The 22,231-nt window shown below is 39.4% G+C and overlaps 2 long non-coding RNA genes across 3 annotated transcripts in view; one reads left to right on the forward strand and one right to left on the reverse strand.

The window, feature by feature from the left end:
* Nucleotides 1-22,231, forward strand: part of LOC147757669 (uncharacterized) — an 81,529-nt gene that overhangs the window by 46,241 nt on the left and 13,057 nt on the right. For both annotated transcript variants that reach the window (XR_015321001.1, XR_015321000.1), the window contains one exon: nt 19,495-19,787. This is a non-coding gene — a long non-coding RNA (uncharacterized LOC147757669). The remainder of the gene's footprint in view (nt 1-19,494; nt 19,788-22,231) is intronic.
* Nucleotides 1,803-3,920, reverse strand: LOC147757670 (uncharacterized). Its single transcript, XR_015321585.1, has 2 exons — nt 2,460-3,920; nt 1,803-1,890 (listed from the first exon to the last, which is right to left on the reverse strand). It is a non-coding gene; the product is annotated as an uncharacterized LOC147757670 (long non-coding RNA).

A 22,231-nucleotide genomic window follows, 5' to 3' on the forward strand; every position in this document is an offset into this window, starting at 1 on the left:
TGATGGGGTATGATAATGCCCCAGTGGTCGAGGTGAGCTGCGTGAAATGCGCACGGTCGGTAAAGAAACATCTTTGCTCCTGTAGCCGCTGTATTTGGCTGAAGATCTTTGACCGTATACTGAGAAACACGAAAACCATATGTGTTGTCTTCGTGTTGTGTCGGTACAATTCAATAGCGGTTAGTTTAAACACGTACGACTTTACGAAGTGTCGTCTTCTAGGCTTCTCTCTTCAATAAGCGATTCGAATTCGCATAGACCGTGTAGTTACCTAACGATATTAAATATACCTAACGTTCATTGGTAAAAACATCATCCTTACGCAATCATTTGGAACACTTCCATCTATCGTTACGGTTATTAAATCTGTGCGCGAATTATAGCAGATCCTGGGAGGTCGAAGCTTGCTATTCCGTAGATTCAATCATGTCTTGAATATGACGTAGTTCCTTATTCCAAGGGCCGGAGAACTAAACAAAGTCTAAATTTGTTTGCATACTACGTGTGGTTAAAATCTGAGTCATCCTTATCATATATAGTGTTGGCTTGATAAAAACACATTAACTCAAAACGACACCATTGAAGAATGAACGATTAAAATCGTTGCGACTGGTCTAAACGGGCTACCTATTCAAACCATTGCGCCGTTGGCGATCTCATTTTGAACTTTCGCTGGCAGGCAGCGGCCTGCTGCCAGATTTAATCATGCTGAATATTAGGAAACGCTATTACGGAAATTTATAGCCTTCAGTGATAGAAGTGTGATGCTTGCTTACGTAATCGTTTAACACTGTAGTCCAGTGGCAAAACGTATCTTAGTATAGTTGCCACGGCCAAAGTTTTTATCGCCAATGGCATAGCATTTCCTACGAGCAGCCCACCCATCGAATTTTCTAAATATAAGGGTAAATGCCACTCTCAGTTGTTAAGTAATCATATTTAGTAATATGTCAGTTGCAGTTGATTATCAGGGAAACCACTGGTAATATATGTTAGATAAAACGATAGTGAGTCCTTGACGCAACCGTTTATCATCCAAGAACTCCCATCAGAGGCACATTATTGATACAAAAACAACCAACAGGTTTACCTCTGTGGCGTTATACACTAAAAGTCGATCATTTACATTAGTGATAGGCTAACATGTTAAGGATTTTAGTATATATTTGTTGTTCTAAATTTATATTGTGACTCGAAATAGGAAAAGACAACTCCTAGATAATATTTCTGACTCCTACGCTTAAAAGTGGGCATACGTCAGGTTCGAGGAAGATAAAACGGCGATATTTTTACCTTTTCAAGCTGATTAAACCTGAACTGATCTGAGTGCGGTCGAAGTGTGAGACAACTAGCTTTTGATTCGAAAGACTGTGACCCGTTATCTCCGCGCACCATCGCGCAGACGACAGGCTTATACTTTAATTCACTTGGGCCATCCTTATTGTTTGATGATTCCTCCTTTTCAGTATTACATTGTGCGTACCCATAGTAATCTGTTTTATTATCGGAGCTATCTCGTGTAATGGTCGCGTTATGCGGGTTGTCCAAGTACGGATTATCTCTAAATTCAGATTTGGCGCATGCGCGTTGATATTGGGTCTTGACTTCTCTTATTTACTCTAAGTAAAAATGAATCCCATAGAGTCCATAAAATGAAATCCATAGAGAAACAATCAAGCTTGTTTTTAAATACGTTTGTAAATTGCTTTTAATATAAACAATTACGAAACGACGCAATGATACTTAAAGATATTATGGACCTTAATCAACTATCTATACACATTTAATTACGCCACGCTAGCAATTGTTATACGTTTTTTTTTTATTCAATTACACTTGTCGCATAGTGCTCGTTATTGATGTGGCCAACTAGCGACCCTGGTGATTTTCCTGGAAACTCACGAACAACACAGATCATTTACATATTAATTCTAGACTCCATTTTTTTTTTGGTTTTCTATGTCAAATAGATACTTGGAAGTTCAACTGTTATTGGCTGGATATAAGCTGGATGTCTCAAAATTAATTGATAAGAGGCTGAATCTGTGAGAGAACAAATAAGTAAATCAGCATCGTAGTTAGAAATTAAGTTGCGAGCCTCTGCATTTGAAGTTAGACCTTCTGAGATACGTTGAGAAGTTTTTACTTAATCTGAACTTTTGAAAATAAGCTGAACAGTACCATGGATCTACCTGAGCAAATCACCTTGTACGGGAGCGATTTTTCCGTAACAAGAATTCTTCACCGGATCATTTAAAAAGGATATATTAATTATGAAATTCATCATTGATCTCACCAAATATATTGTCATATCTACCAGTCTAGACACACAAGAACAACTATATAATGGACAGATGATAAGTACACAACTACTGATCGCCAGCTGAAGATAGATCGTAAATACATTTTAACGTTACAAGTTAAAGAAATAATTTTTTCTGTTCTATTGAGCGACCTACCTTATGGCCATCCCTGAACCAACGTTGAGCTACCTTGCAGGCCACGAAGATTAAACCCTCCTATCCAAGCGCCATTCTGTCTTCTTCACTGAGTGCTATTTATAACAAAAAATGTAGCATGTCTTTGATCAGTTACGGATACTAGGCCCGTTATTTCACTAGTTGGAAGAATCAGTCAGCTAACTGACGCGTAGTCACGTACCAAATCTCAATGAATCAGGCATATCTATGTCTCAGTAGTTGACGGCAAACATCTTTCCTTTAGAACAATGGAATTCTTGTTCCTTCTGCCTGCTTGCCATGTTTCCAATCGCTGTTGACTTAACGTATTTCAGCTTGTACTGTCGAAGGTAGTAATGTGCTCGTCCACATAAAACCGCACAGAAGCAACATATAATGCAGCTCTTCAATAATGGCTTGAAATTAAAGCTTCATCGTTAAATAGCAGGTAGTGGATCTTCGGGCAGGATAAAGGACTTCTTGGAAATGGTTTATGAATTACGCCATCTATTTAACTTGACTTGGCAGTCAAGTTGTAACGAAAAGGTGCGATGTAAAATAAATCTGTGCGTTCATCAAGAAACCACCAAGCATTCGAGTAAGATAGCACGTCAACAATGTCACTTCAGGCCAAACAGATCATTGCGGTACCTACACAGATAATAAGGTGTGGTAAAATTCCGTACACAGTTACCTTTTTCTCGGCTACTTGAAATGCCACGCTTAAAAATTAACGGCCAAATACAGATCAGAAACTAATCTTTCTATACGTCACTTTTTTCTCACAACGAATCCGCAAATATGGCACGGGAAAGAGTGGCCTGACAAAGACATTCACGCAGCGCGTCAACCGAACGTCACGGTACTGCGATGCGTTTCAAGCCGTTTCGTAAAAGATCTTCAAGCTGCGCTGTGGTTCAACAACAAGCGCAAATTCAAAATTTGCTACTACAGTTAGTCGGCTGGCGTTCAATGTCTGTTTCGCTACGGGTACCAGCTTTACAACAGTTCGGAATTTCCTTCTATCCTTCCCCATGTTGGGTAATAGGCGGACGCAGAGCTTCCGTTTCCTGCGTCGGCTACAAACTAAACTTTTCAGGAAAGACAAAGCCGGCGTCTTGCTCATTGACAGCTGGAACTGTAGGACTAACAAAGGAAAGGAAAAAAGCGATGTTTTCAGTGATTTTCAGGTCAGAGCACTCGGCGGGAGTTTTTACAGCTATACAGTGACCCTCGCCACTGAACAAATCGCATAACGCTGATACTCATTTCGGCGCCTGTTAAGTTACCCACTTCCTTGGCTTGATACTGAAATTAAGCTTGATAATTAAACGCCCAGCTCGCCGGTCGTTTTTTTTTCTTTTTTTTTTACGAGGCATTTACAAGAATCGTCGGATTTATAATGACCTCTTGCTTCAATACAAAACATCAGATTGTTTACGCCCATATAGTATATGCATATTTACATATCTTCATCTGCGCCTAACTTATAGTAGGACGCTTGGTCTGTCGGTACGCTTTTTGGTTGTCTCCTTCTCTCACTTAAGGAAATCTTTTCAACAAGATATAACTTCTTGGCATTGGACTCCGCATGACAAAACTGCGTAGTGGCAAAACGTCACGGGGAAATAGTCATTATTAAGAATGCATTTCGTTTTAGCCATAATATACGTTATTCAGAGTTTCTCATTGTATCATTATTAAGTTGTATTCGTATAACGTGTTCTATATAAAATATCAACTAACTTATATGACAGAATACAAGAGAGTTACTTTCGCCTTAAGTTGAAACAATGATAATTTTCATCTCTCAAAAAAAGTTAACAAACCCTTTTACAGCCTTAACATCAGGATTGGTGCAATGAATAAAGTGCAACTAGCCTTACATTCTGGGTTACATTTCTTTGTTTTGTAATTTTTTTTTTTCAACATTTTTCTTTCTAATAGCCACAACATAGACGTTGTGGCTATTAGAAATTGAAGTGAGCACTTCGCTGCTGTGAAAGGCACATTGAGAAGGGCTTGCGTTCGAAAGTGTGGCTGAAATATTATCGCAATAAATATAACCGGTCTTTATTATTTACATATATTTATTATACGTATATGTACGCAGGTGAACATCTTAAAAAGACCTTAATATGCCTGTACAGAGGGAGATGTACCATTGACGACAAAGTAAAAAATCAACCCGCTTATCTATTAGTTTTATTTTAGGTATCCTGATTTTTTCCACTGCTACAGTGAGCGATTCTGTCGTAGCCCAAGAAGTTTCTATCTTTTGGCCCCGAACCTATAAGCGATATAGACCAGATTTAAGATCAGATCGCGGTCATTGCGTGAGCAGTACAGGGTCTAATACAGTGAATGAAAATTCTATAAACACCAAATAATCAGATACGGACATTTGTCAGACGAGCCGACGAATAATGGCGTGTTCGGATATACACGGGATAACAATGGTATTAAAAACAATTATGTTTTGATAAATACACACTTGGAATAGTAAGTTTTGGTGGGGATAACCTCGCAATTTTTTTGAGTATAAAAAAAGATGTGGGAATTATTTGAATCCCCCTACCGTCTTTAGCAGTTATCGAGGATATCGATCGTCAAACGCCATGCTTGCACTCGTGGTTTTGGCCAACTTTTACTTAAATGAGAAAACAGATCTAATACTATCAACATCACACGGACATATGTAATGATTTATCCAATTAAAAAGCCGCTTCATCACACAGAAGCTACGCTTCTAGTAGGCATTCATCCTCAAGCCAAAAATAGAAGGTCCGCTAAACTCTTTACGTCTAGGGCAATTTATAGTGAAACACTGATTGTCAGCTAAAACATTACCACTGCTAGAATTGTTAGGTAGGGTCGTATAGACGAATGCTGCTTTTCAAAGACGGAATATTAAACGTCTAAGCATCACTCTAATGCTTTGGCAAATATCGGATACTCAGAACGACACAGTGGCACAACCTACATCTCCTGACCGTGTGCAATTCATATATAGTAGTTTATTTTGAATTTGAAAATTCCGAAGGGTTGTGCTCGTTGACTATATTAAATCTAATTAAATAATAATTGTTGTGTAATAGGGGTAGAAAACGTCTTTATGCGGAACTATCACTGCACAATGATTTATAAGAAAATCCGGAAAAAATCAGCAAGCTATTCTTAGAGAAATTAATAGGTAGAATCTTAACTTCTTGGTATACTGATATTCAACATCAACGAAACAAAAACTATGCTATTATACATATTATGTTATTACAAAGCATCGAAAAATGAGGCTAACGTTAATCGGTCGTTGACACAGGGACCGAAGTCGGATTGTAGCGTAGGTGTGACGTCTAAGTTTTCGTAAAAAAAAATCTAAAGCTCACTATATGGTCACATCGTTTAAAGTGTATTCGCCTGTGAGAACCTGTACGCAGACACAGCATCCATTGCACGCTGAAATTATAAGGGATAGCCGTTACCGTGTGACCTCAAATCGTCGCCATAAAACTTCGTTCAATCCGGACTGTAGGGACTTTTTTGTATAGAGATTAAAAATACTAATACAAGAGGGCAGAGACATGAACTCGGGTGCACAAGTACGAGGTACGCTTCTCGAAAACTAACCAGTTTTTACTATAAAAAGTTCTATTTGTCAGGCAGCTTCCTGTATAGTTTATAGAGTGCTCCGCTTCACCTACCTTCACTTCAGTAAGCTTAACTCGATCAGATGCTTTGGAGACGTCGAAGTAGATGCAGCCTAATTTCTCGCAGTGGCTTCCCACCAAATAATTTCCAGCCTTGGATAATTTTAAGAGGTGATTGATCTGCCGTTGGCGAACCCATGTTGATCAAGGGTAAAAAAGCTGTTTATAATTTAAGTAAGCTACAATAATGTGTTCTATGGGTTATAATCTTTTCCCACACTGAACAGTAGGTGATAACTATCGATGTAGGATTTAGATAGTGGACTGATGTGACTAATGAAACTTCGGGGAAACCAGGAACATTTTCCTTGGAGGATTGAGTCTCGGCAGAAGACACAAACTCGGCAAAAGAACCGGAGAAGTAGACAAGCTAAACAGAATTAATGTCGGAATTCGACCTTCAAAAATACTAGACAGAACTGAATTCATTACCTTAAAGAGAAACGTATACAGCTTATCTCCACTCGTCTGCGAAGATGTACCCAAGCGAAAACTTTTTTTAACGTTATTTAGGTAGTTGAATCAGATCTGGGATCTTTATAAAAGCCTGCCATGTTTCTTGTCAGATTTTGCCAACACTAGAAAGCAAAATAGAATAAATTTTCATAACTAAAGTTCCGTGCTAAAGTTACGTAAGTGGTGATAGTAAGAGAAACATTAAAGATAGCGGTATATGTTTGCTTATGGACCTTTGGAAAAAGATCGTTATCCATTATTGAAGCCGTATTAGATTTCTATTACTTCAACCAAGCCTGTGGTCGAGGGAGGCCAAGGTTCGCTGCCTTGGACCATGCCAATCTACGTACGCAATTTAAGTAAGTGAAGTAAGTTATATATATATATTTTTCTTGCCGAAACTTGCTTACAATTTAGAGGTAGGTGATAGTTGAGTCCAAAGCATTGTTAACAGTCAATACAGCCCAAAGCTCCGTATTGGCATCAACGGCCTGTATTCGAAACACGGCTCATGCCTACTATTCTTCAAAAACTACTATACAGGCCTATTAAGGGTCTAATAGCAGTATCAGCCTACTTAGATGACGTGATGGCTAGTAGTTCTACCATCGACTAACAGACTAAAATGTTGTTCAGGCGAAACAAAGCAAAAGTCTTTTTGCTTTGATTCGCTTGAAAGGACTTTTCTTTTTTATCCCTCATTTCCCTTACTTATATTACATTAGTATAGATGAAACAAACCAGATGCAAACAAACCTATTAAAAATCTACCAACAAAGGCGTTAGAGTTAGCCGATTGAACTAAATAGAAATGAAATGGCTGGCTATTTTATTTAGGTGCGCGAGAATACAATGTGTTCTATAAACAGATTATCAACCACACATTTAATAACAAAAAACTTGCACCACAGATACATGACAGGGATGGATGGCCATACTAGCTCGGTATCAGTTCTAAATATACTGTCGTGATAGTAACAACGAGCTTGTTTCCAACAAAGAAAGTTAGAGGATATGTAACGGAACAAGATATCTATTGATCGGAACCGAGAACAAGAGATCTTAAAAAATAATAATCTAGTACTTTCGTTACATCATCAACATGACTCGTTATTGGCTTCAAAGGGATGTGCGATTAAAGAACTGTATTATAATAGCAAAGTTCTTACAATCAAAACTGTTGCTTCATACATAGGTAATACAAGGTTCAAACAATAGTGAGGCCATTGATGTATTATCAATAGGGTCAGATATTGAAATATGATTTTACAGCGTCTCGACCGTTCGAGCGGGCTAAGCTAGAAGAACGGTCAAAGTTCCAGTCGAATATGACCCATATTCATCCGACCATTTGGCCGAGTACGTATTGATTGTCCTGGTTCAATAGATGGGTAAATATTTTTGAGTTGCTCGATGTGTATTATGAAAGACCACGACACTTACAACAATCGTCGCGGAAAACGTTCTCACGTTACGGTGATGCCAAACAGTACCGCTCCCAATTGAAAAGATTAGCCGAAAGATTTGTCGAGATACCTTCAAAAGAAGCTGTAAAAAGCTGCGACAAACGAAAAATCAAAGGCGGCCTGCGATCGCTTTTTAATGACGTACGTAAACACCTTAAACTCGACGAGCAAGAGTTCACCTGAGCTACTCCTCGTACGACAAATAACGACGACCTTGTTCAACGAGGTAAAAAGACGGTAGAAACAGCAGTCTCACCATCGGAATTTATTGGCCCTGATAGTGGGGATGATCATCGGAAAGAGCTAGAAACTAAAGAAAAGATATTATATGGGCGAAAGATTTCAGAGACCGACAACATCCTAACTGAACACGAAGTGCAATTGAAGGACAACTTAAAAAAGTTATTCGTAAAAGTAAACGAATAAATCAGAATTTATTGAAACCTTTCTTAAATGCTAGGCTTGGAAAGGAACCAGCTGCATACTATAGAACAAACTACACTTCCACGAATTATTCCAAGAAGGTCAATACCATTCTCAACAACAAAAACGCTATGAAGAAGAATGCCCCCGAAAAGGTCGATCGTTTTTTGCGGACACAAAAAAAGGTTATCGAAACGGAGGAGGACGTGCTTAAATAGCTCAAAGTGTATTATGGAATTAAGTCTATACCATACATCGAATAGGATAAAACCTAAGTCTTACTGCAAAATTAATAGTCTGTCCTGAACTGCTGCTAGTCAACGTTAAACATCAGGCTGAATGAATACGATATATATATATAGTGATAATAAAACGTCAAGAGTAATATCGGAAGCTCGATCCGGGATAGCGGGCGGTGAATCTGAACCTGCTTGTAGCTGCGCGTAAACCATATAGCCCATGCAGAGGTGGACTTCCGACATACGGCCAGGGCAGATTCCTGTTCTATATGCTGAGGCTGGAAAGTATTCACGAAGTAGGAGATATGCTACTGTATATGCTCCCATAGTATCTCGTCTACCTACGTTTTTTTGTTACAATTTACAGAAGCAAGTCATGAACTCATCATGAAACCATGACTAATAGCTCATTAGACTGAAAAATGATTAGCAAAGAAATTTCCTATACCATAGATATGTACAACCGGAATCGATCCGGATAACGCTGTTCACAAGGTGTCATTAGTTGACCGAAAAATTTGCCCAATAACCTATGCAATACGAATGAAAATATATCTAGGTTAGGGATAGGGGACCCCTATCGAAAAATGTAATGAAAGTGCCGCTATTGCTGATGATCTCACTAACACATAGACAAATAAGGAGCTCAGCTGACTGCTAGTCACATAGTAGCTATTATTAAAAAAATATTGTGTTTACCTCAAAGCTAAGTGATGCGGATGCAGTAAAAAATTTATGACAATTGACATATATGGAATTAAGCCGTGGTTTAAAACAGTATATGAGTGGATTGTCTGGCACTGTTGGTTCATCTTCATTAACAAGCAGCTCTATTTACGCTTCTTCAGTTTTCTTCGTTTTCTTTATACCTGTTTGCTTTTTTTTTCTCTTATTAGCCCCGTCCTATTTGTCTAAGGCATCCCTCGGGTTGGTAGGACAGTAGCAAGTGTGCACATCGGTATGGCAAAGTCGTAACCATTATCATAGATTGTTGCCGCTGCTTTTACCGGTGACCAATACTAACAGTAGATAGATCCGTTGTCTACAATCCGGGCGGGATTACTCTTCCAACTACGCTACAGATTCTGTTTAACACAGGACTCTCCTATCAAATGATCCCTGGTCCAGAACGCTAGTCGGCCATAACCGTCTCAACGTAAGCACCTTTCAGCCTGCAACGGGTAATAGCACATAACTGGTAGCGAGCAGGCATCTATCGCCTCCGTCGATTCTCATCGCGAACTTCCCATAAGCCAAACTCGGCCGGTGATAGCCATTGTGTCCTCTGCTTGAACATTATCTGCAAACAGCCGATCCACTGGCCGAAAACAGTCCCACGAGAACGGGGCCATCGCCGACCGATTTCTCCATTCAGCATTTGATGTTCGATCTAAAAATGGTGCGTGGATACTGTGACTCAATCAACCAGAACAGCACAATTGCACTACATGTCAGATGATTTCCTACGGCAATCCGTGCCATTGCAAATAACGGAGGTAAGCTTAGTACAAAAGTATAGCAGTATTTTTCTCAGTTTGTACATTGTACTGAGTCAAGTTAAATTTATTTTCATTAATGTTTCCTTCGTTTGAAGATACAAATGTGTTTTTTTTATATGACTGAGTACGCATTTTTTTTTTGTAATATGTAAAAATTCAAAAGCTTGGAAAACACTACATAAAAAATATTGTTATAAAGAATTTAGCATTGCGCCAAGTTATCAGATTATCATTAGATAGATCACACACGCTATAATATGTAGTATATATATATATACGTATATATATATATATATATATATATATACAAAAGGTTCCAATTCTTTCATCTTGACTCCGCTGACGTTCGCGCTCTCACCCTACGGGAACTGTAGCATTTCCTGGCCGCTGATATCGATAACAACATGACCACACATAAACTCCACTTGTTTGTGTCCTAAATTCTAGCAATCAGCAAATCTCAGTTCATGTGGATGCGCTTAAAAGGAGCCGTACTAACCATCTGTGGCTGGTTTACATGGTACTTGGCCTACGACAGGCCATCCTACAAGGAGCACTCTTCCTCACAAATCCAATAGTATAAAGGATACAATACGGCGGCATTTTCAACTAACTTGCAAGCTTATTTGCAGTGAACAGTTCTCTAGAAAATGGACGGACAATCTAAAATGTATATCCTCGCATAATCTCTTTTATTCATCTTCTATACAGACGTTCTATTGATTTATGTGTTCGAATTTCCATGCACTAAAAAATCTCCTTTTTTGTCTACTCTTGGAACAGCTTTACGAATCGGAGTCAGTTCAAACGTTATACTGACTTCTATATCTATGACATGATCGTATCAGAGATGGTCAGACAATACAATCCAGGCAATACAAATAGCTACAGGCGTGCACAGACACGGGTATGTATAGCTTAGCTAACGGCATAATTTACAGAGAGCGACTTTTACAAACAGAAGATTAGATTGCATCTGTGCTCCGACTTCGGAGCCTAAACGTAAATCACCAATTTCGATCCAACAAGTTGAATCGGACTGAAGTTAAATCAGTACCGATTATTTCGAAATATTGGGACACTAGCGTACCGTGTAGAACTGAATTCCGCACAACGCAAGGAGGACGATTATGTCCAGCATAAATCAGTACGTTCTCCTGTAGCACAACCGTAGTAAGATAATTTTTCCAAGTATGTTAAAGTTGTGCAGGCTAGCTTCCGCCATGTAGTGAGAAACATTGAATCTTGAGCGTAACTATTTAGTAAGATACCGTAATCTGCTGAGCACGTTTTAATACAGAAGTTCTAGGTTAAGTAGAATCTAGAATTTTTCTCCTGATTGATTAAACTAACGAAATGAGACTTAACGATTTGGTCAAAACCCCATGTGACGCTAGTGGTGCTGAGTTTAGTTCGCTACATCTAAGTATGGTCTGGTTTATGAGACAGCGGCCAGGAGTCGTGCGGGACTCACTTGTATAATAATTTTAGATATAACTTTTGTCACGGACATAGGAAAGAGGAAGGAGCTAAATTGCCTCTGAGCAATAGGACATCATAGTCTTCTTTCCTTTCGTTACAAAGTTGTTGCTCCGAGATGCTCTTAGCAGGGATAGGAGGCTCACAGGGTTAACTTAGAATTTAGACAGCACAGAGAAACACAAATATTGCCCGAAATGAAATAGACCAGAATTATGTGAAAGATGCGTGGTTAGCCAGGCAGTGCTAGCACTAAAAACGTTCATCTTCGACTGTACGTCACTATCATCACACCACGGATCGTGGTTTGAAGATATAATGTTTTTTTTTTTTTTTTTTAGAACGACCATTTTTCGTTTTGGGCACTACAGATTGTTTAATGCGAATATAAGAGGTTTGCCTTTGGTGTGAATTAATTGTAAATATATTGTTGTTTTTTTGCTGATTAGCGAATGCAAACGTTTAACTATAATTTCAACACGTCATAATTTGAAGGTATATTCATATGATAATATATAACAATCCCAATCGCGACTTGTATGTTCCCATGTTGAAGCGAAATAATACTAAACTCGGTCCGACTTTCGTTGCAGTATTCCCTCTGAAAATGATTCCAACTTTACAAGAAACGGCCTATGAATACCTAAAATTAGAAAATCCTGTCCACCATTTACTTCGTCTAAAAGAGAGGAGTTATATGTGAAGAGGCAAAAACTAGGTCTAGATTTCTGTTCAGTCGCAAACCCAGCTGTTTCAGTAATTCGGGTGAGCTTATCAATCATAATAACGGGCCATAGATGAAATAACGCAATACAATACGCACGTAAACAAAGCCATGTTGTACATGCGTTTTAACTTAAACAAAAAAAAAAAGAAGTTATCTAAACCCATGCAATCACATGATTTATTCTTCGAAAGAAACGTTTTGTTGGGACAATATGGTTGGTTTCAAAATCCGTTTGAGTCAGGCTCCCCTAAGCACGAATTGCATTATGTCTAAGATAAATGTAACAACGCCGTAATGCCAAACCATCATTTGGACGGATACTGAGTGCTTTAACGTACAGCGATATACGTCGCTAATGATACAGGGAATTTTGATGTATTACGCGGACTCATTTTAACAAGGCCGAACAGATTTAGTCTTGGTTTTATTTCGGTTTCGTAAAAAGGTCCTTCTAGTTCGGCTAAATGCCCCTCGAGTTTCGTTAAGTACACGTGTACTCTGAACTAGAAACACTTTACTGTGTAAGTCGCGTACGAATAATTCAGCATTATAAGAGCACATAAGGTATTTTATAAAAAAAAATAAGTAGGTAAATTGACGTCGGGGCTGCACACCGCGACCCGATCATTGTAGCAGTATTTCTTCTTGGATGTTTCTCTTCTCGATCAATGTCGCCCATGGTTATCCCATGCATATCACAGTCCACGTTTATCGTCCTCGTCCTTGTTTTTGTCTCGGCTGCTGCTGTAGTTGCATTGTACAATCTGCCTCCAATTTGAAGTGGTCCAGCAACAATAGCGGCAGCTAATTGCTAGAAGTACACTGTACTCTGAAATTGGGTCTAGAAACAAATAAACGCTACTATCTAGCTTGCTTTAAGATGATCTACCTACTTCCTCAATGGTAGTACATCACTATTGAGACGAGATGGATGGATGAATCTTTCTACGGTGGTATCCTCTGATTCAGTCGTTAGTAAACAGAAGGCGTGGTGAAGATTCACTTACACATTTGGGGGGTCGGTATGGCAACAGCGTTCGGGCTTTGAAAATGAAAAATGTGGCAGTTTTAAAATTCGCTAGAGCAAAGCCTTTCTGCGCACCTCGACGCCGGTATGAGATGCTGCTGATAGTTATTTTAAGTTGGTTACTTCATTATTGACGCCGGGACCGGTGGCGGTGCCACTTAAGAAAGCAAAAACAGCCAGGATATTCTGTACAAGCCACCATCTCCTGGCTAGAGAGGCTCGAGTGTTCAGCAGTAGCGCCAGATGGCAAGCTTATTTCAGAATCAGCTTGCCTGGGACGATTAGGCTTTTTTGAAATTGCGTCATCATGTACAAAATAACATAGATGATTGATATCAGGTGATGATGATCATGCTGACGTCAGCTATCACACAGTTTTTTGCGTACGGTCCAATGCTACCACGTAAAAATACGTGGTAGCATTAGATCTGCTGTATAACGCTTCATTAAGAAATCGACCTTCTAGACTGACGAAGGCATGACAAATGAGTCTCCCTTTAGGATGCACTACTACTAAGGCCTCTACTGTACGACAATGGAAGCAAGTGTTCCATTATATATATATTTTGAGGTGCTCCGCAAACCGTGCTGCCGTACTGACCAGATTTTGATGACGCGTGTGCCTTTGACGAAATTTTCGACGGAAAGATTTCAATTGTCATCATCGCCGTCGTGATTGGAAACGGCCAAGGTTTTATTCAAATTGTTAACGAGAGCTTTTCGTCTCTTCTGGGCGTGAATTGAGATTATTCGGTGACCAATTAGATGGGTTGCGTCCGTCGCGAGGAAAGGTAGCTAATAGCCGCAAAATGTCGTGGTATCATGTCTGGAAATAGTGCTTTCTTTGAGCTGATCTTGCATTTGGACATGCATCAGTGTCTACGGTCAAAAAATAGACGAGAACCTGGATGCACAGACCGCTATTATGAACGTAATTTATACTCGTGTTATAGTGATAGGGACAGCTGCGTACTTCTAAATAGCAGGAGGTATTCAGCCTACATGCAACGACGTGGTTAATGAAGAAATGAGTTTTGAGGGCCGGATTTCGTTTGGTCACCATAAATCCGTGCTGTTGAAATTTACAAAGCACCGCTCATTTAATGGAAGCCCTTAAGCTTGTTCAAGAAGGGGCCAAATCTTGTGTTTCAACATGGTTCTACGGTAATTCGCATGAAGCCATCCAATAGCATTAACAATACAACATCCAAGGATCCAGGGTGGAGCATTCAAAGTCGTTCGTCGTTCTGCGTAACACGTGTGCATTCGCTATTTTTTTTATCAGAACGAAGGCAGTTCGTACCAAAACAAAACAATAACACATCGTAGCGAAAGACAAAGTGCCATTTCCGGAAGTTGAGATAATAAGCTATTATCCAATCTTTCCGCTGTGGACTAGCCCTACCCATACTAAACATTTCCCTTTTCGCCCCAAATCGACGATGTTGACTTGAATGTGGCTTCTGAAATATTCGAGAATGATTTGGTGAGGCAGGCTGGAAAATCTTCAATTGAATTTGAATTTGAAAAGCTTGACGGTTCATCGGAAGCACTTAAGAAGAAAATTTTGACATCTCCAGATTTTTGATACATGAATAAACGGCCGTTTTTAGACAGTCGAAGAACAACTGACGCTTGGTCCAGCCAGATAAATTACAACAGTTAGTGTTTTTGTTTTTTTTTTTTTATTTATTGCTCTTTGGCCGTTTTGTGTGTGTGTGTGTGTGTGTTTGTGTGCATTTTTCGGACTTTTGACCTTCTAGCAGTAAAGGTACAAATGTTTTACATGTAGATTAATTGAACAAGTCCATACCTAGCAATAGCACGGTAGACAATACTACTAAACCATGTATAACGTATTGTACTATACGTACTACGATACATATATTAAACAATTATGTGCGAACACTCCGAAAATTACTAGTTAGTCCCGACCCGAAGCCGTAATTACGTTAAGCCACGAATGCAGCTTGAGCGAAAAATACCGTCTCTGCCTAAAGGAAACAAGCTAAAGTAAAAGGTCCAGATTTAGATGCCCCATCACTTGATCATCACCCCCAAAAAAATACGACGAACGTAAGTGAACGGAGATAACAGCGTTAGTATTTGTGCGTTCAGTTTATCTATTGATACGATGATGAGTATCGTAGTTATTATTTCGATCTTTCCAGCCGGCTTTTTAAAAAATGTCATTAAATAGCTTATTGTTAGAGTCGCTTCCTCTGCCAGACTAGTGATAGTTCACTAGTATTATATAATATCATTTCATATTTATTTAACGCATATTCCCGCGACCGTTTCTAAGATAGGTTGGTTTCAAACACCGTGAAAGTACTAATGACCGTTGCAGAAATGCATTGAAACATACCGACAGTATAATTTAATCTTTCATAATAACGGCTTCATTTTCTAGGGATGTTTATCGTTAGATTAGGTCGTTTAGACACTACAATTGCGATACATTCATTGCAAAAGTCCCCTGTATTGATCTAGTGATCATTATATATAGCTCCGTGCTTGTCGCGTTCTTTTCTTTTAAAGTTATGATCTGCTCAATGTTTAGTAGCTCTGTTTCCCCACTTTTACGACAGCCTTCCTTCGTTTAAGGTGGAGTTTTTCTCACGAATCTACCGCTAATGAACAATAACCTGAACAGAGGCTTGAACGAGCGTATCACCTATACCAGGTTCTCAACGACGAAAGAAGATATCGTTGTGACGGCTTTAGAGGAAAAGCATTTGTGTTAACCAAAGCCCACCTTGAACAATTTCACCGTGTAAAAGTGTTCTTATGCCCCAAAATACAACGTCAACGATTTTGTTATTCGTGTATCATTCTCCGGTTAAATTTAGAGCCGTGTTTCTGAAGCTGACAATGCCGCAGTTTGGCCGCATAACGGCACTGACAATTCGCGGGAGCGAGTTATATAATGGGTGTTGGTGTTCATTCGCAGGCTTGAAAACGTCAATAGGTATATTCAAGTCATCTATAGCTCATTATACACCGTCCGGTTACTGAGCTGACTCGAGCCATCAGCTTCCTTCGGGTACACTGATCGGCCTGCAGGCTAGTACTAAACATCCTCCCCGGAGAAACACTCACAGGGGAAGTCCTGCTTGTGAAAGGCATCTCAGTAGGACTATGGTAATTGAAGCCGTTTGTTACAAAAGAACAACGTAATGTAGCTCGATATGTGAGCTGAACATTTAAGCCAACCATAATATGAACTAACACATTGTCGAAAGAGTTCTTTTTTTTTTTTTGTAGGAATAGACGATGCTTTTATTCAGTGTATTCTAGTTCTCGCACTCCACCGAAGCGGATTATAGGTAACGTGAAATTATTATTAATATTGCCATGTCACGGACGGTCCGTTTACGAATATTTAGAAGAACTCTCCAGCCGTCAGGTAAAGTCTATGGGTAGACGATACGGGCCAGCAATACGGAGCGTTAGCACATTTTAAATTCAATAATGTAACAAATACTTACAAGTTTACCCATTTTTTATGTAGCTTTTTCAGACAAAATTTAGAACGATGATCGTAATCGGTTATAGGCGTATTGAACATTTCCTGGAGGTAAATAGTCTCATCTTATGCAAGCGTTCGTTCAGTTTGACTTTGACAACTTTACATTTTGGTAATAAACAGTCGTTAGGTGCAACCGTATTTTAGTTATCATGTAAATCAAGTTCCTTAGATAGATAATCAATTATTTTAATTAAGAAAGTAGGATCAAAATCAGCTCAAGTTAGGCTCACCCGTATTTGGCTGCTCCATAAGGAGCGACTAAGAATTTATGGCAAGGAGACGTCAGTGTACCACTTAGCTTTACCACCAAACCGTATGTAGTACCTTGCCTTTGTAATAATGTAGCCTACATTGCCTCACAGATTTTTCGCAGAGTAGACAAAGTGATCATTCCAGTACCCTAAGATCAGGTAGCCTACGTTTATTTATTTGCGAGTTATTGGTCTAAATCAGTTTAACGAAAAGATCTAGAGTAAAGCTCTGACGATAGGGCGAACCTCTGCGTGAATCAATGCCTATTTGACAAGAGTAATAAAGAATCATTGTCTTATTCATAAATTCATGCGAAAATACTGGGGCGTCTGGAAAAAATCTATAAATTCCCTTTATTTGGTTTACATGAAAAAATGTCTTATTGGCGGCCGCAGTCGTAATAACAAGACGCCGGTAGCAGCTAATTTTTGCAAGAAACACGTTCTTGTCCATAAGGAGCACCGACAACATAGGCCCATATCTCATTCATGTAACAGACAACAATTGACTGAAAGAAACGCTCCATATAATACTCACGCCGGGGGCTAAGCTTCCGCAATGTAGGCCCGCTTTAGGCGGATTTCAGCGGTGAATTTAACTGGGCTTCCGCCTGGATAATCTCTGTACTAATACCTCGCGATTCAGATTCAGATGGTGATTTAATCTATACGAACACATACCGAGGATCAACCGCGAGTCGAAAGCCTTGTAATATTATAACTCATAAATGCACGTAAGGATGTAATTCTTAATACAAAGGAAGCTCACACTTGGTTTGTTGCAGCTGAAGGGCTGTCGTGCATTTCTCTCCATAAAAGGAGAACACTAGGCGAGACCCAAAGGTCCTGGCACTTGAAACGTCGTATAATTCAACTTCTCCGATATGTCCGCGTACCTATATTTCACTCGATTTCAATGACAGATAGCCCATTACCTTTCTCTGCTAAAAGATCTTGCACCTCCAGCCAACTATCACAGTAGCTCAATAACTGTAACATCGTATCAGACAAACAAGGGCGACATCCGAACTGCAACATCCAACAAACATTATAGTTTCTCTTTAGTGCTTGCTCTACCTACTCGCGGACCGATATCGACTGTGTTTTTGTTATTACGGTACGGTTTTGCCTGATACCGCTAATTTCAGCGCGCAAACAGAGTTACGAGATATGTTCGTCGTATACAGCTTCGCACGTGAATTTTTCGATGTTCATAAAATTTGTTCTCTGTAAGTCACCTCTTAGAAAAACTAGCATGCAGTCAAAAGTATAAATAACACGAAGGGATAGAGATTTAGGACCACCATCAGGACAATGCAACTTCGCTTGTCTTTTTTTTCGACAAGGAGGTATAACTGTAGCTGTACCTTTCCTTTGATATAAACAGGGATCGTACGTAGAGGGTTTGGTTGCTTCTCCTACTTCGGATTCTTATGCGCCAGGCATCGTATCTGTTTTCTAAAGCGGCACATAAACTTTACAAGTCTCGGTCTGAATTTGAATACGTAATGTATGGGGATTGCTTAAACCTTGCTATATGAGAGCCTTCAACGTGCTATTTTAGTTTGGGCGGTACCTGCAAATAGACTGGTGTCTAAAAAAATAACATAATTTATCCAGGCTAAAGAAGATTATATTTGGGAAACTGATAATGATAGGAAAAACAGTTTTTGCTATCCGAACACACACATCGATCTAGTTTCAGTACAACACATTATATACTATGTGGCTAAGTGTGAATGGCAAGTTTTTTTATCCTATGATTCTGTCGGCTGGCATCTAACAGTGTCTAATTTTGAGCTTTGTATTACAGCAACAATACGCGATATAATAGTTCAGTTATCTATGGTACCTTTGATCCATCAAATTTTAAAGGGTGCCTTTTGTAAGTATTTTTACGATCAGTAAGTATTACATGAAAAAAATTTGTACTAAAAATCGATTATTGGCTGAGGTCTCTTAGTGTTTTTATTTCGAGTCTTTACCCGTAAGCTTGCCTAGTTGAACAAGGCATTACAGTTGTATAAGGGATAAGGAGTGACAAAAAACATTCTCAGATTGCTAGCCTGACATTGGTGCTTACCTGATACTAACTAATACTTATATGTTCGGCATGTGTGATACTTTGTATTCGTTGTGAACATTTGCTGACACTTTGTATACGTATAGACGAAGTACTAATGAAACTCTCAACAAGCTATCTTTCAGCTGCTTGTTTTCAATCCACAGGTTTATTTATCCGCTGTGGCGTGGCGTGGCGTGGCGTGGCAAAATAAAGGTCGATATCAAATAACAGGGACGAGAAGGGGCGTGGCGCGACATTTGAATATTTACGAAGGGAGGAATTAGCATTACCTTCTCTCTGCAGACTCCTCTACAGACACGGCGTGGAGTGTCGAACTGGATGATTGCTATGACAGACAGACCGACCATGACGGCTGCACGCACAGAAGTACGTTTGTATGGCTCGTCCATACGAACGCAGATGCTGACGACAGATTGCCGCGTGATGGTCACGTGAGGTAAGTGAAGTTAAGGATGGTTAAAAGCAACCGGACAGTAGAAGCAGTAGAGATAAACCTAGTAGTAGGAACAAAGTAACAACTGGCGATTCTAGAGGAATATGTTTATCAGACATCAATAATACAGAGCTAAGGATGCTAACGATGGCACAATAACAACTAGAACCATTTTTTTCCGGTACCGGCAACAGATTCTGCGTGCTATCGACTGGTAACCAATACCCAAAGCAATGTTGTCATTTTGCTGTTTCAGTATTATGCAGATGTTTTACACAGCGCATTAAGAAGATATCTGTAGTCGATCAAACTTTACGTTTCAGTCATAGAAACAGGTGCACGAAAGCGTGCGTCGCCAGACAGAACAGATTAATAATAGGCCACTGTACTATTAATAAGGCAGGCGCAAGCAGGCAGGCGCATTCTTAGGATGACTAAGGACAGGACGAATAAGTTCTTCCCATTCGTGGACTCGCTAACCTAATAAAATTCTAGACCGCACATTCGTTGTTGATGTTATTTTAATAGGAATAAATCTGACTGTCTACTTTGATAAGTCTAGCAGTATGTCGAATTAGGAAAGTTAAGTAAACCCCTAATTCAACCTAACCCCAATCCAACTGTTTAGCAACAAAAGCTACATTTTCGTGTAATAAATACATCTATATGTCTAGAACATAGGAAGGGCTATGCCCATTACCTGTAGGGTACCCACTGCTCTATGGAACAAGCCTAGTTTCCAACTTCTGGATCCGATACCTAAATCGGCACCATTCGGAATAATCTTTTTTTTTGTAATGCAATTCAAAATTTGCGATTTTCTCTTTGAGCCTTGCGTGAATATCTCGGAACACCGTACTCGTAGAGTAATTGCTGGACCTAACGCTAAAATATGCACAGCCATATTTAAAGAGTACGAGAAAAAAAGGATTCAATTATGCAATCGGTCGCTGGGACAATATTTGGCGGGCATTGCAGATTGAATTAGCTTCACTAGCACGATAATAGAAGCCCACCTAGAAACTCGTCTCTGTTTCCCATCATGAGAAGTTTCGAGGATAACTTTCAACCAGCTGGTCAATTACTTAATTTTAAAGTTTCAAACAATTTACGAACTACGTATTAGCGTGTGGAGGCATCGTTACTTTCTAGAAGACCCCCTTCTAGCAAATGTACAGGTTCGTTGGTTTGCCAAGCGGTCGCCTCGGCATGTGAATGTGCACTATTAAATACTGATAATAGACAAATAATTGAGCTCTGTTTCAAAAGATGCTTTCAGAAACTTCTTTTTAAACTAATAAACTTGTAAATAATACACGAAGTGTGCACCAGGCATCATAGCGATTGTGCATAATTCCAGAGGTTCGCTTCTAAATTTCCAAGAAATTTTCCAGGTAGGATCGTTGACCCAGCTCGCTATTTTGACTGTTTCGAATTAGAAAAGCTTGAAACTTCGACAGGCAGCGACATAATTGCTTCGACATGGGAATATCATACAGCTGAAGTTACTTCAACTTCAACATCGAATAAAATAGTGTGCCATATAAAGAACAATGACCGGAAAAATAATTACTTTCGTGGACCGGATTGATCAGGTGCGTATTGCACACCAATCAAAGCCCTTCAGATCGGGTCTTCATGACCACCGTGATCATTGAATTGATTGGCCAATACGCCATATTTTTCGCTTGTGCAGCTGAAATAAAGAGTACACAACAACGCTTCGTAGAAAATAGTTAAAACGGGCTAAAACGGTGGTTTCTTATAGTTAATAAGCTAGTCATTGTCCCTTCTTCGTAGTCTTCATGATCAAGACGACGGAATTCGCGTATACCGAGTATAATCATAACTGGCTTAAGCCAGAGGAGAGACAATACGTTCACGGTCCGCTATCACCGGGCTAGTTAAGGTTCGATTGTGAAACCAATGAATGACATCGACCGTATTTGGCGACTTCAATTGCTAGCTAGTAACGAGTATACGCAGTTTTTGCAGCAGATGCGAAGGCAACACGTTTCAACTTGAGTCAAAACCATGAACTCACATACAGCCCACAGCGTCGATGTTGATTTCAATATTGGTAATTCTCATAGACCCAGTTCAATGTTTTATTCTATAGCGAAAAAAAAAAAAACAACAATACTAGCTGAAAAATGGGTAATTGTTTCTTATTTGTGAAGGTATAGAGCTGCTGACTGAAGTGATATTCGGAAGAATCACATCAATCGGCACTCAAATGCACAGTACTGAATGGATGCCAAAAGTTCACCTATGTCGAGACGGATATACAACACGCGAATATACAATATCTGATTTTAGGGATATCTTCTCTTTTTTAATGATTGAGATTTTTTACCATGGCCAGTTGCTAATCTTGAGTCGTCTCTATACCACGCATTCGCGCAACTTTTGATTCTGGATTGGACTCCGCGTGACGTTCTATGAAG

Source organism: Varroa destructor, unplaced genomic scaffold (assembly GCF_002443255.2).
Source record: "Varroa destructor unplaced genomic scaffold, Vdes_3.0 BEIS01000002.1, whole genome shotgun sequence".
In the NCBI taxonomy this organism is placed as follows: domain Eukaryota; kingdom Metazoa; phylum Arthropoda; class Arachnida; order Mesostigmata; family Varroidae; genus Varroa; species Varroa destructor.